General features: G+C 41.1%; 3 non-coding genes across 3 annotated transcripts; 2 read left to right on the top strand and 1 right to left on the bottom strand.

Moving 5' to 3' along the window:
- Positions 1 to 4,802: 4,802 nt before the first annotated feature.
- Positions 4,803 to 4,876, bottom strand: TRNAI-AAU (transfer RNA isoleucine (anticodon AAU)). Its single transcript has one exon. It is a non-coding gene; the product is annotated as a tRNA-Ile (tRNA).
- A 2,046-nt stretch (positions 4,877 to 6,922) lies between these two features.
- Positions 6,923 to 6,996, top strand: TRNAT-AGU (transfer RNA threonine (anticodon AGU)). Its single transcript has one exon. It is a non-coding gene; the product is annotated as a tRNA-Thr (tRNA).
- A 4,174-nt stretch (positions 6,997 to 11,170) lies between these two features.
- Positions 11,171 to 11,243, top strand: TRNAV-AAC (transfer RNA valine (anticodon AAC)). The gene has a single exon. It is a non-coding gene; the product is annotated as a tRNA-Val (tRNA).
- Positions 11,244 to 14,000: the final 2,757 nt, after the last annotated feature.

Raw genomic sequence — 14,000 nt, 5'->3', positions numbered from 1 at the left:
CATGGATTCTTAATGAAGCATTTATTTATATTCACTCATTCACTTTGATATTATAAACTTCTAGGTTTTACAGAACATCTCAAGGAATTTTCAACCCAATCCCTAAATAAAATGACTAAAATATAGTTAAAAGACAATAGCCAAACAAGTGAATAATATGATGCAACCCAAATATATACAAGCACTAGAGAAATAGTATCTGTGTCGTCTCTGAGTGGGGATCATTAAAAGTTGAATAAGATAAAGCTTTTCCTGAAAGTCATTCGAAATCATTAACACAGGGTATACCCTTTCTCCACTTCTCTGGTGCCAGAAGAAGGAGCTTTGACTAGAAAGCTTTCTACTTTCCTTTACAGTTAATTGGTTTCTCTCAAAACAGATGCTCCTGTTCAACAAAAGGTAGTTTTTATATGAGAAGTATTTTTCCACATTTTAAAAAATATTTGTAAAGACCTACTCCATTTTTAGATTATCTGTAAAGCTTGGCTTCTAACCAAAGGCTTTTCTATATCATTATGCTGCTAAAGCTTCTTCATCCTATGTGTTCACCAGCCAGTGTTCACTAAGGACAGAGTTTGCCATAAGCTTATCCTGTCTCTCCTACAGAGTTTCCCAAATGCCTCTCTAAATGGTTATCAAGCTCACAGCCTTGTCTGCGATCACATATAAAGAAGCATTCCAATTTTGTCTGCTAGATATCTCTTCCAGGTAGTTCAATTTTCATAGAAATTTCTTGTTTTGTAGCCAATTCTGCATTCTTGTTCCTTGCTTTCCCACCTGAAGAGTTCGCCATGTAAGTAGTCACCGTCCGCTCTAATAGGGTAACAACCTCCTTCTCCCCCTCCCACAGGCAACATGCATTAGAAGCCCTTTCAAACAATACATGGGCAGGGTTATAAGTCAAATAAGAACCCAGGAGAAGAGGTGGGTGTTAAAGATTGAGAGAAAAAAGTTAGAAATATCTATGGAAAAAATGAACAAGAGGGAGAGAGAAACAGAGTATGATGCCTGGGGTATGAAGCTTATGTGAACAAAAGAAGAACAATAGGAAAGAAGTAGGAAGGGGAAGCTCTCTTAGATAGTGGTAATGGTGGGTAATGCAACCAGGATGGAGTGGTGGGGCAAAAAGAAAATCAAGGAACATGGACAGTGATAAGATATAAAAAGAAAAACAAGGGTCATAATCAGTGGAATGAGTAAAGAGAAAAGATTATTATGTCTGTGGGTAAAATAGGAAAGAAAAGAGAGAAATACAGTATTTGCCAATCAGATAGAAGAGTAAAAGGGTCAGGGTCTGTGAAGGGGTAAACTCTGTAGACTGGTTTCTAATGGGTAAACTCATTGTGCAGTAAGCCAATCAAAAATTCAGGAGTCATTTACAATGTTCCTAATGTCAAGGTCTTCTCTTATACTCCGTTAACCGCCTAAACTCCTTTAAACTTTACTTTGCTTCAAATATGGGCCACGACTTTGATATACTCTTTTTTTGACTCAATCTTCTTGGCCTTTCTCTACTTCTCACTATTTACCTTCATCACAACTGCAGTAGGCAATGTTGATAACTAATCAGCATTCTTAGTTGCAGAAAACAGAATCCACTCTAACTATGTTAAGTCAAAAGGGATTTCTTATGAGTCCACAGAATTTCTTGGAAGCCAGAATCTAGTGTGGATACTATACTGCCAGAAGCACCCAGCCAATCACACTATGAAATTATGTCACTAGAAATCCTACTGCTGCCACTTTCTGTTCCACAAAACCCTAGATTTTCTGTCACAGTAGCTGCAGATAAACTAAAATACCCCCAAAAGCAAGCAGGCGTGAAAGGATTTTAATCTAATATGGAACTGGAGGATCTGAAATGGAGAATCTCACACATGTGGCCTCAGAACGGAACTTAACTGAGAGACTGATTTCCCCTAAATGCCTGATTTGCAGATGACTAAGACTTACCTCCTGACCAACGAACATCCTCCCAGAATCTCTCCCCATCCTCAAGCCAATGAATTTACCACTTGGACTCTGGCCAGACTTCCCCCTCTTTGCCCTCCTTGCCCATAAACACATCTGGCCCCAAACCCTCAATGGACTCTCCTGTAGCTTGCCATAGCATGACTTTCCTGAATTGCAATTCCTCTGCTGTTTCTGAATAAACTCAATTTCTGGGAATTTGAGCTTGCCTCAGTTTACCTCTTTATTTAGGTTGACAAATGCCAGAAGAACTATCCAGCCTTCATCTCAACAACATTCATTTCTCCAAGTCTCACACAAGTGCGCCTGCTCAGCAAAAGCTATGTCACAAAGGGAATCCTAGCAACAAGGGGGTCTGAGAAATTGAGCTTTCACCCATTCGGGCTCCAATGTAGAGGAAGGCACACATTGTACAATGGGGTTGCAGAGGTATAGAGTGAGCCAATCTATGTTACTGGTCACAGTTGCTACCTGGTACTCATTATACCTTTTCTCCTTAATATAACAGATTTTGTTCACATTTCCACTACTCATACACAGAAACTAGATAACTCAGGGATTCTACCCTCATTTTAAGGTCCAGGGACAATTCAGAATTAGTCTAAGATAAATACGTAAATCCTGTGCCCTTATAGGTGATTGATTCAAGAATTTAGGTTTAAACCGATAAGCATATGGTATTCCCCTGCTAGGTATTATCAGTTCGGAGGTGGGCAAGGGACCTAAATTGGCATAATCAGACTTTCATGGTTGGGAGGAGAAGTTATGACTTCCATCTGAGTCAAGAGCAAAGAACAGATTGCCCCAGGTACTTCCGGCAGCAATATTAATGATAGCTGTAAGGCTAGACAGCCTGAGGGTAATGCCAACTCCAGAGGGAGGCAGAACAGAGCAGATCACAGAGAAATAGAGTCAGAATCATGATCAAACTCCCATCCTACCTGGGGACTTGCTGTTGAATAAGACATTGTATTCCTTTCCTCAACTTATTAAAATGAGATTTTCCTTTTTTATTTTGCAGCCAATTGATGCATCTTAATACAATAGTCTCAATAGTTCGAAGCTCTCAATTAAATCTGGCAATGTTGAACATCTTTTCATGTGCCTGTTGGCCATCTGTATGTCTTCTTTGGAAAAAAGTCTGCTCATATCCTCTGCCCATTTTTTGATCAGGTTGTTCTTTTTCGTTGTTGTTGAATCATATGAGTTCTTTATATATTTGGAGATTAACCCCTTGTCTGATAAATGATTTGCAAACATTTTCTCCCAGTTGGTGGGTTGTCTTTTCATTTTGTTCCTGGTTTCCTTTGCTTTGCAGAAGCTTTTTAATCTGAGGTAGTCCCTCTTATTTATTTTTTCTTCTGTTTCCCTCCCTGAGTAGACCTGGTATTCAAAAAGATACCACCTATGTCAGAGTGTCCTGCTATCTTTTCTTCTAAGAGTTTTATGGTTTCAGACCTTACTTTCAAGTCTTTAATCCATTTTGAGTTAATTTTTGTGTATGGTGTAAGATAATGGTCTACTTCCACTCTTTTGCATGTGGCTGTCCAGTTTTCCCAACACCATTTATTGAAGAGATGTATCTTTCTCCATTGTAGGTTCTTTGTTCCTTTCTCAAAGATTAGCTGTCCATATGCACACAGAATTTTTTGTACTCTAGTTTGTCACTTAATATTTCTTTCACACCTTTTCATGAAGGAGAATAGATTGCAATACTGAAGAATGAGAGATCAATAAATATTTATTGAAACTATACCTAATTTCCTTTGATTATTGGGCAGCTTGGTATATCGTACAGCTTAAGAAAGAAAATGGTTTGTTCACAGTATAATAGAAAATTAAGGATATCATCTCCACCCACCTCCTTCCCTGGGTTGGAAAAGCCTACACTTTGTGCAATGGATAAGAAGTTTCCAGAGTCAACTCCTGGCTGGCAGGACCAACTTATTTGAAAATAGGCTCTGCTTTTGACAATGTACAAGGTTGAAAGTGCAATTTGAAATATCCAAGATACTAAGGGAAAAGTGCAAATGCAAAACAATGAGTAAATAATTATGCTCTCTTTCGTGTGAAAAAGAAGAAAAATAATAATCAACATAAATATTTACATGTATATGCATAAAGAAAATCAGTAAGCATAAACGAAAAATTAAGGACAGAATTTACCTATGGGAGGTGATGGTGAGAAATGGGCTGATGGAAGACAAGGATGGAAGAGAAACATTTTCAATGTATCTTTTTTTAGTTTTTGCTTTTTGTAACAAGTGAATGTATTATGTATGCAAGAACACTTTAAAAAATGAGCGTGCAGAGTATAAAACAAAACAAAATGTTATAAATAAAAATTTTATAAACAAAGTTTTGGAAAATTTTTCTTTCACATTTTCTAATCTTGGTTTTTCTTAGACTGAACTGGGGAATGCAGGATGACCCAGAGTGAGTGATATGAAGGCTGAGTGGTTTTACAATTTGTTTTCCGAGGAAGGAAGCAAATAATTGTTTTATCTCCAAAAAAGGTTTCCACACAGGAAAAAGAAACAAAACTAAAGAAAGACCCCTTCTGATACCTTCTAACTGCCATGTCTCTGCTACCGTTTTCACCTTGGGCGTGTTCACTTTGAGAGCGAGGTGGAGGAGGAGACAAGTCCTAGGGAAACAAAACGCAGCGACCAGGAGATCAGTTTCCTTAGCCCACCTAACTTTTCAGGACCCTTCAGAAAGGAAGTTGAAAGTGCTAATCCGCGCAGTCCAGACCAGAGATAAGAACACTAAGAAGTGAGAGGAGGCCTGTGTTACTCTCCATTTTGGAGGACAAAATTACCAGGTAGACTTGGCCCGTACGGGGATCGAACCCGCGACCTTGGCGTTATTAGCACCACGCTCTAACCAACTGAGCTAACCGGCCAAGCTGCACGTCCCTTTCTTTCAGATTGTAAACGACACTTAGCATTGTTTTCTTGAAGCTTTTCTTTGCAAGAAGAGAGAATGCTTTCGCCCTTCTTCCCATCTTTCCCTACTGGCGGGGAAGAGGAGTGAGGAGGGGGGAAAAGCTGCATATTTTGCCTCAAGGAGCCGTCCTACTTCCGGAAAAACTTAGTCTTTCTCAAACCGCCAGTTATGACCCGAGAAGATTCAGGCCAACATCCCGCAGCAGGGCTTCCCGAGACCGTGACGGGCGGATCACGAAACTGACCACAGACCCTCGAAGGACTTGGCTCCCGCGCGCGGGATCCGGATTCCTCGCCGCTCTGGAGACCATTTCAAGCAGTTCAGCTCCTCCCGGAGACCTCGGGACCCGGGAACCTGCACCCTTTCGCCGCCTGGCCTCGGGATGTTCCGCAGTCGCTGAGACCCTGAATCCACATCCGCGTGTCCCGGGCTTTAGGCTCCGCGCGGGCAAGTCAGGGACTTGGCGCTGCAGTGCCGATCATCAAACGCTTGGTGGCGCCCGAGCGCGAGACTAGGGTCCGCGGGGCCGAAAGAACCATGGAGATGGCCTCTGGTGAGCAGCTGACCCAACCGCGTCCCTGGGCAGAACAAGGACGCCCAAATCAATGACAGGGGATGTCGAAGCCAGGGCGTCTCCGGCGTCGGGACCGTTATGTGGGCCGGGGAGAAACGCCGGGATCTGGAAGGGGAGGAGGAATCGAGGCCCAGTTCGGGCAACTCAGAGGACGGAGGACTCTCTTCGAGAGTCACAACTTCGATACGCGCCCTTTCCAGCCTCGACCTGATCCACCTGCTGGCAGGTGTCAACCCAGGGAAGGGCCACTAGAGCAGCTAATTCCTAAGTCACCCTCTGCTCTCTTTGCTAGGTTCTACTCCCCTCCTTCCGCCATGACTATTTCTAAGCTAGAGGTAGTAATATTTTCAGAAGTTAATTGGCCTGTGTACGTTTTAAAAGCCTTCTTCATGCTCTCTCCCTCCATTTGTAAGTACATGTGTGTGCATATATATCTACATATTACATAGTCTTCTTTTGGATATGCACTACTAATATATAAAGTGTTTAGTACTTGAAACACGTTTTTCTCGAGAAATGAGAATCACGTCCTTTGATTAGCTACTTCGGCATTTATTTTCTAACTTTCCATCTCAAATGTTTGCTTTTAATATCATAAATGTAAATTATTCTTCTGGTCCTTTAGCACCTTTTACTAACTTTGTACATCTTTTGAATCAACTAGTAGATATCTTCATTTATTTTGTTCTGTGGGGAAAATTCTGCAAGTTTAGAGCAGAATATTATTATTAATATTCTTGTTTCACTCGGGCACTTGCTGTGGGAAATGACTTCTGAAAGCCTGGCTTACATTCAGACTGACTCTGACCTGTAGTTATCAAAGTAAGCATCAGTCACCCCCTTTTTGTTTAGGTCAGTTGCCTGAGAAACAGACGCTGAGATGGAGATTTGTGTGTAGGAGGTTTTTTGGGAAGGCCCTTATAATCACCAGCTACGAGAGAGTGAGGGAAGCAGGATTGGGAAGAGGCAGAAACTGAACTTGATGCAGTTGAAACAGGCCTCCGTCAGTCTCAGGGGGATATCTGTACCTGGAATGGCCCTTCAGAAATGTCCTGAATGGTGCGGGGGAGGGGGGGGGTGAGAGGATGGGGAGCTGGGCAGGCCGTTTTATTCCTCCTTCAATCAGTCTTGGATTTGGACTGTCACCTGGGGTTGGTGTAACTTTGAGCAAGATGACTCTCTTCTGTTGAGGTCAAGGCCCAGAGACCAACCCAGCTGTGAACCATTAGCAGTCAACGTTCCTGAAGTTGAGGAATATCTAGTCCCTGTATTCATCCTTCCAAAAGATCCTTTTGTTTTGACTGAGACCAGATGTCTATTCTTTTTTTCTTTCAAATCACTTGACAAACCAATTACTAGGAGCATTATGGATAAGAGAATAGCAAAATTACGTCCAAATAATACGTAACTCAGGATATTCTTAAGGCCGGCTCCGTGGCTTAGCTGGTTAAAGCGCCTGTCTAGTAAACAGGAGATCCTGGGTTCGAATCCCAGCGGGGCCTGTAGTTGCCCTCCTTTTCGTGAACTAACGCCAAAGTGTAAGATATTTTCTCTAGTTGAATAGGAAACAACTTGAATTTACACCAAATGAATCTTCTAATACTCGGGCCTTACACTTTGCTTGGGAATAAATGGGGTACCTTGTATAAGGGAACAGAGGTAGAAGATTGAACAATGCCATTCCCAGTACATATACCAAGAGTAATTTAAGGACTCTTAATATTTGTCCCAACATCATGATATTAGCATGGATAGGTAGCCTAGCCTAGCTGATGTTTGCCCCTGTGTCCTACCGTTTGAGATCAAATGATAGAGATTCAACAGCTTTAAAAACATGCCCTTTCAGATATCCTCTGGATTTGCGTGATTATTGAGAGAGATTAAATTGTTTTTGGAACCTCAGAACCCTCAACATACTCGGAATAGAGGTGGCACTCAGTGATTTGAATGCACTGAAGACAGTGGTCCACGGTCTGTGGCGGTGAGTTTAAATCCTCCACCTTTGAATCTGCCTGGCCACTGACCACATCTTCGAGTAAACCTGTGCTTTCCCTTTGCCTTTTTGCTCTTAGTCCTATTCTAAAGGAAAATAAGGGGGAAAAAATAAAAGAAAGAGCTAAAAAAAACTCCACCCTTATTTAAGGTTTAAGTTGAGGACAGTAATCACTGTTCCTACTTTTTAAATGATTCTGGACTCCAGGACATCACTGAAATTTTTGAAAAGAGGAGAATATGATGTCATCTTAAAAGAATGGTTCTTTTAACAAACATGGTCCTTATAACAAAACATGGAAAGTATCTAACAAGAGACTGGAGGCAAATGAAAAAGCATTTTGAGACCTGCAGTCTTAGACATTTTCTAAGCAGATATTTACATATAATGTCTGAAAAAGACATCGATTTCTGAAAACTATGGTTTCTGTTTTATCTGCACTATTTCTTTGGTCTTTCTAAGATCTGTCTTACAATTATCTGTCACACTCTACAGTTGCCCACTCCCCAGTCCTTAGCAGCGTGCACAGAATTCTACAAGCAATGGATTGCATTGTAAGCACCTTCTTACTCTTCACTGCCATGGCCTAATAGATTGAATATTTCTTTTTTGAGCATCCGGGAATGCAAATGTGTCAGAACACTGACATTTTACGGAACCCCTTAAAATGGAATTGAATCTAATCAATGACATCCTGTACCTCCAGAAGAGCTGAGTTCTTAGCAGTACTGAATGATAAAAGGTTGTTACTTTATAAAACAACTTGAAACTAGTCCTGGACACTCATATTTGTGTCTTTGCTAAAGGAACTTCTTTCTAATCAAAATACGATTTCTTTCCTGATATAAGTTATTCTTTATTCAAAACTCCTTCCCCATTAAATGTTCCATGGCTTGGGATCTTCAAAGGGACAGCTGCTCTTTTGTTCTCTTATGTAGGCCTGGTCTTGTCTTAGGCCAGCTGTGTGGTTCTTTCCCCTTCATGTCCAGGTATTCATTCCCAGCGTTGGGCAATGGATAAACTCTGGTAAACTGATTTGAATGAAATGGCCCTAAAAAGCTGAAAGGTAAGGCATGATGATGATGGAAAATGTTGGGGAAGAGAAATGGTTGGGAAGTGTTTCCACTTGGTGTCTAAGCAGAGAACTTTAGGTATGTGAAGTGAATGTGAAAATGACTGCACTATGGAAAACTACTTCCAAACATTCTTACTCTGCAGACTCAGCTGACATCTTCTGGATTCAACTGTCCTTGTTACCTGTTTTCATACTTTCTTCTCTGTGTTGGAACTGTTTAATGCTTAGTCTGTCTACAATTCCACATAAACAATACACCAAATTCAGGAGTCTTGAACACCCCCAGATTGTTAAGTTTTAAGTTTTCTGAGCCTTGTACCTAAACCATGATCACACATGGAAAAATCTCAAGCATCTTCACACTTTCCAGGGCTGACTTTTATACCTTGGCTCCATTGCTGAGTCTCTGGAGTTGATCCTTCCTGCACCTCTCAGAATTTCTTCATCCACTGTGAGTGCCTTGGCTGCCTGCCTGGAGCTGATCTTTCAAAATATTCTCATCTAAAAGAGGTCTCTCCCTGGCTTCAAACTCGTATTTCCTTCTCCACCCGGATCTCATGTAGGTACCACTAGCACAGGACACCAGAAACTCAAATGATCATCAATCCCATTGGAAACCTCTGGTTAAACTTCACTGCTCCCACCGAGTTACCCCACATCAAATCATCACAAAGTCTTGCTGACTTTACTTTCAGCATATGTGAGATGTCTTTTCCTTCTGTCCTTCTACTGGTCCCTATTTGTGTCTTCAATATCTCTTCTTCACTACAATCTGCAGCAGCCTCCTCCTGTTCTTATCTACAAGATTGGCCATCTGAAGCCATTCTCAGCACAGCAGACAAAGTCTCTGGTTTAAAATACAAACCATCATTTCCTCCTTAAAATTTCCCAATCTTAAACCTTTCTTCTTTTTCTAGTATATGCATTTAAATCTATATATTTCCCTCTAAGCACTGCTTTAATTGCATATTGTACTTTCATTCATTCAGTTCAAAATATTTTCTAATTTCTATTGTACTTTTACTTTGATTTGTGGGTTATTTAGAACTGCAATGCTGAAGTTTCCCAGTATATGAGAATTTTCTAGTTATCTTTTTGTTGTTGATTCGTAGTTTAATTCTGTTATTGTCAGAAAACATTTTTAAACATTATTTTAATCCTTTAAAATGTATTGAGACTTGCTTGATGGCCCTGTTTTGGTGAATTTTTCATATACACTTGAAAATAATGTGTATTCTTGCAGTAGTTGGGTGTGGTGTTTTATAAATGCCAATCAGATCAAGTTGATGGGTTAACAGCTATGGTTCAAGTCTTCTGTATCCCTACTTATTTCCCATTTTCTTTCAACTTCTCATCTGTTAGTCAAAGGGGTCTTTAAAATCACCAACCATAATTGTGATTGTTCTATTTCTCATTTTAGTTTTCCTAGTTTTACTTCATATAAGAATTAATATGCCTTCTCTATGAATTGATCATCTTATCATTATGAAATATTCCTCTTTATCTTTGGTCTTACTTTTTACCTTGAATTTTACTCTGTCTGATGTTGAAATATCCACACCAGCTTTCTAATAGTTGGTGTTTCCGTGGTCTGTCTTTCCCCACCACTTTACTTTCAACTTGTTGTCTTGTTTTTCAAATGTCTCTTGTAAGCAAGACACAGTTGGCTCCTGTTTTTCTTTATTTTATTTTACTATCTTGCCTGCCAATCTCTGCGTGTTTTAATAAAGTGTTTATCCTATTTACATCAAAAGCAATTATTTATATTCGGGTTTAAGTCAATCATCATGTTGTTTTCCATTTGTCCTACTTGTTCATTGTTCTTCCTTTTCTGCTTTCCTTTGAATTAATTTCTATTATTCAATTTATCTTTTGTTTAACCTAAAATGCATTATCTTTTCTCTCCAGTTGCTTTTAAGATATTTTTAATCTTCAGTTTTCAAGCATTTCAACATAATTTGGCTAGTTATAGTTCTCTTTATGTTTATCCTGCTTGTCATTTGCTGAGCTCATTGAATCTATGAGTTGATGTCATATTTTTTTATTGAGTTTAAGATTAGTGCACTTTAATGTATGTAAGTTACATCTTGATTTAAAAACAAAAACAAAAACACTTCCCTGACGATATCTACACTCCAGGAATTGAAGGTTAGTCTCCAGTCCCTCAATCACTTTCAGATTAAAATATACCTGCTTTGGAAAGAACATTCCTTCTTCCTTCTGATCTGGCCCACATCTTATCATTTAGTCTCATTTCTTTCCATGCCCTGCTTCAGATCCTTGGATTTTCCCTCAAAGACCAGGCCCACTCCATTCAGTTTCTCATGACAAAATTCTCTTTCTAACCTCTATACAACTTACACAGTTCTTTTCATGTGTTAAGTCTCAGATCTGGTGTCATTTTCTCTAGGAAGGCTTCAAGGGTACTGGGGCAGTTTCCAATTTTTTGGCTGTTCTAGACAGACTGCTTTGATCATTACAGCGGAAATATTTAGCGAACGCATCTCTGTTGGTAGATGATATTGCTGATTTCAATAAATGTAAATTCTTCTGCAAGCAAAAGACCTAAGACATCAAGGAACATTTACTTCCAAACATTGAGAACCGGGTTTCCGTAGTGTAGTGGTTATCACGTTCGCCTAACACGCGAAAGGTCCCCGGTTCGAAACCGGGCGGAAACATGTTTCTTTTATGTGTTGCTTGAGTCTTTCCACTTCCATTTAGATACAAATCTGCACCTTCTTTTTGCAGTCCCAGACTTAAAAACCTACACGAACCTGTGTGCTCCTTTTGAGGTCCAGGAATTTAAAATGGAAGCTGTCCTGACGCCACGTGCTCTGAAGCCGGCGTCTCCCCACCACCCCTCCCTGCACATCGCGGGGCCCCTCTTTCTCCTTTCACTCGGCCTCCGCAGCCTGGAAAGGCTGAGGGGCCCGAGTGGTGTCAACCGGAGGAGGCGTCCACGGCAGAGGACCCCACCTGTGCTGCGCCGGGGGACTGGCTCCCTTGGAATCCCGAGAGCGGGACGCGTGGGTTTCCGCGAAGTGACTTTCTCACGAACTTCAACGAAAGAAAAGTGCTCCGTCTCGAAACTGAGCCGCGACGGCCACCGAGTGTCAACAGCCTTCTCTGGTAATTAGCATTAGTAGTAGTAGTAGTACCATACGATATTTCCAAAATCATCAGGCGTGGAAGGGGAAGAAGCGTTGTGGAGAGGAGAAGGGGGGTGGAGGACTGAATAAGGAGAGATTCCCGCCCCCAAGACCTCCCCGAGGATCTGTATTGGGCGAAGGAGACTTTTACTTTCATTTTCAGGACCACCGTTCTCCCTTTCCCACCACCCCCAGACGGATCTGCTGGGACTTGTTTCTCCGTGGGGCTTGATCAGCTCGAGTGCGTTCCCCGCACAGTGGGAAATGCTGGCGCGCCTTGGGCTGCGGCGGTGGGCTGAGCCCGGCGCTGGGCCGGACCTGCACCCCGCCCCCCACCACGCTCCGCAGCCCCAGGGCCGCCTCCGGGCGCTCACTCGTGGCCTGCAGCCTCCTCTTCAATGGATTCAATACGGCGTTCTCCCGGAACTCAGCATCGAGCATCCAGCTCCACTCGAAGTGGCGCCCAGCAGGCGGAGATCGCCCCGGATGAAAGGAAGGATCCTGACCATCCCTGAAATTAGTTTAGTGTACGCGCGGAAATAAGAAAGGGTTTAAAAGTTTCGTGAGTTGTTTGTGTTTCATAACGTATTTTGCTAAAAATCAAGAATTTAACAGGGACAGTTTTTCTTCTGGAATGGACATAACGCTAGAAGGAGGATGCTTGCACTTTCCTAACCCACGTTCAGGGAAATTGCTTTGTCTTTTTCCCTAGTGTCAAACTCAGTTAACATCAGCTCCTGCGCTAAGTGACCACACGGGGGCGACAGAGACTGGGATCTCCGGGTGGGGAGCCAGCGCTTAGAATTTGCCAAGGTTCCCGTCAATGGACCAGGAGGATTCCCACGCTCCTTCTGATATGAATTCTTCCAAACTTATTGGGGGAAATTTAACTGGCTTTTCATTAGAGGTTAAGTCACATTAGATCTCATATTCTGAATATTTTGGCTGGGTAAAGGGAAGAGGAAAGAGAAACTAGCATTTTAGGAGTCTGATATATACTATACATTTTATAGATGTTGTATTCTACAACATTCATTATATGTAACTGCCCACAATCCCGACCCTTAGGTACTTCTCCATCCGCATGTCACAGCTCACTGTCTTTTGCAGTCTATGTTCCATAGGTGTGGGCCTCCAGGCAATCAGTTTCTCTCCTACCACTGGACTTTGCACATGAGGTCCTCTCTAGCTGAAAAGTTTTGTGCTTACCTCTTTGCACAGTTATCTCTTGCTCATGCTTAGATCTCAGTTGGTCTTAGATCTCTACTTTTTCTGGAAAGACTTCCTTAAAATCCCTAAGTGAAAGTCCCATATTCTTCATAGTACTATGTATTTTCTTTCCTTGAATGTTTTACATTTATCAGTGAGATAACATGATTAATGTCTGTCTTTCTCACTGGAATGTGGTAAGTTGCATGAGGGTGGGAGCAGTGTCTGGTTTCATTCATCCATGAGTCCACATTGCACTGCATATGCCTAGTACATAATAGGCATCCAATGGATACTGTTGTTAAGACTGAACCTTTACCATGATTCTCTGAGGAAGATATTATTCTCCTGATTTAGCAAAACCCTGTGGTAGATACATAAAAGATGATGAGAAAGGAATCTAAGCATACCACTAAAGAAAGTCATCAAACCACAAAAGAAGAGAGCAGGAGAAGAAGAAAGGAACAGAGGAACTACAAAACAGCCAGAAAACAATTTACAAAATGGCAGTGGGTATCTACCTACCAATGATCACTCTAAATGCAAAGAAACTAAATTTTCTAATCAAAAGACAAGAGTGGCTGAATGGATAAAAGAACAAAACCCATCACTATGCTGCCTACAAGAGACTCACTCCAGATGTAAGGATACACACAGATGAAAGTAAAGGGGTAGAAAAAGATATTCCAGGAAGATGGAAAACAAAAGAAAGCTGGGGTAGCTATACTTATATCAGATAAAATAGACTTTAAAACAAAAACTGTAATAAAAGACAAAGAAGGGCATTGCATAATGATAAAAGGGTCAATTCAATAAGAGGATATAGAATTTGTAAATATTTATGCACCCAACAGAGGAGCATCTGTGTGTAAAGCAAATATTAACAGATCTAAAGAAAGAAATAGACAGCAACACAATAACAATAGGGGACATTAATATCCCTCTTACATTAAAGGATAGATCATTCAGACAGAAAATCAATAAGGAAACATCAGCCTTAAATGACATGTTAGACCAGATGGATTTAACAGGTATATACAGAACATTCCATCCAAAAGCAACAGAACACACATTCTT

Source organism: Equus przewalskii, chromosome 19, assembly GCF_037783145.1.
Source record: "Equus przewalskii isolate Varuska chromosome 19, EquPr2, whole genome shotgun sequence".
Lineage (NCBI taxonomy): Eukaryota > Metazoa > Chordata > Mammalia > Perissodactyla > Equidae > Equus > Equus przewalskii.
Note: the sequence above shows the minus strand (reverse complement) of the source record. Positions and strands in the feature narration are given on the sequence as shown.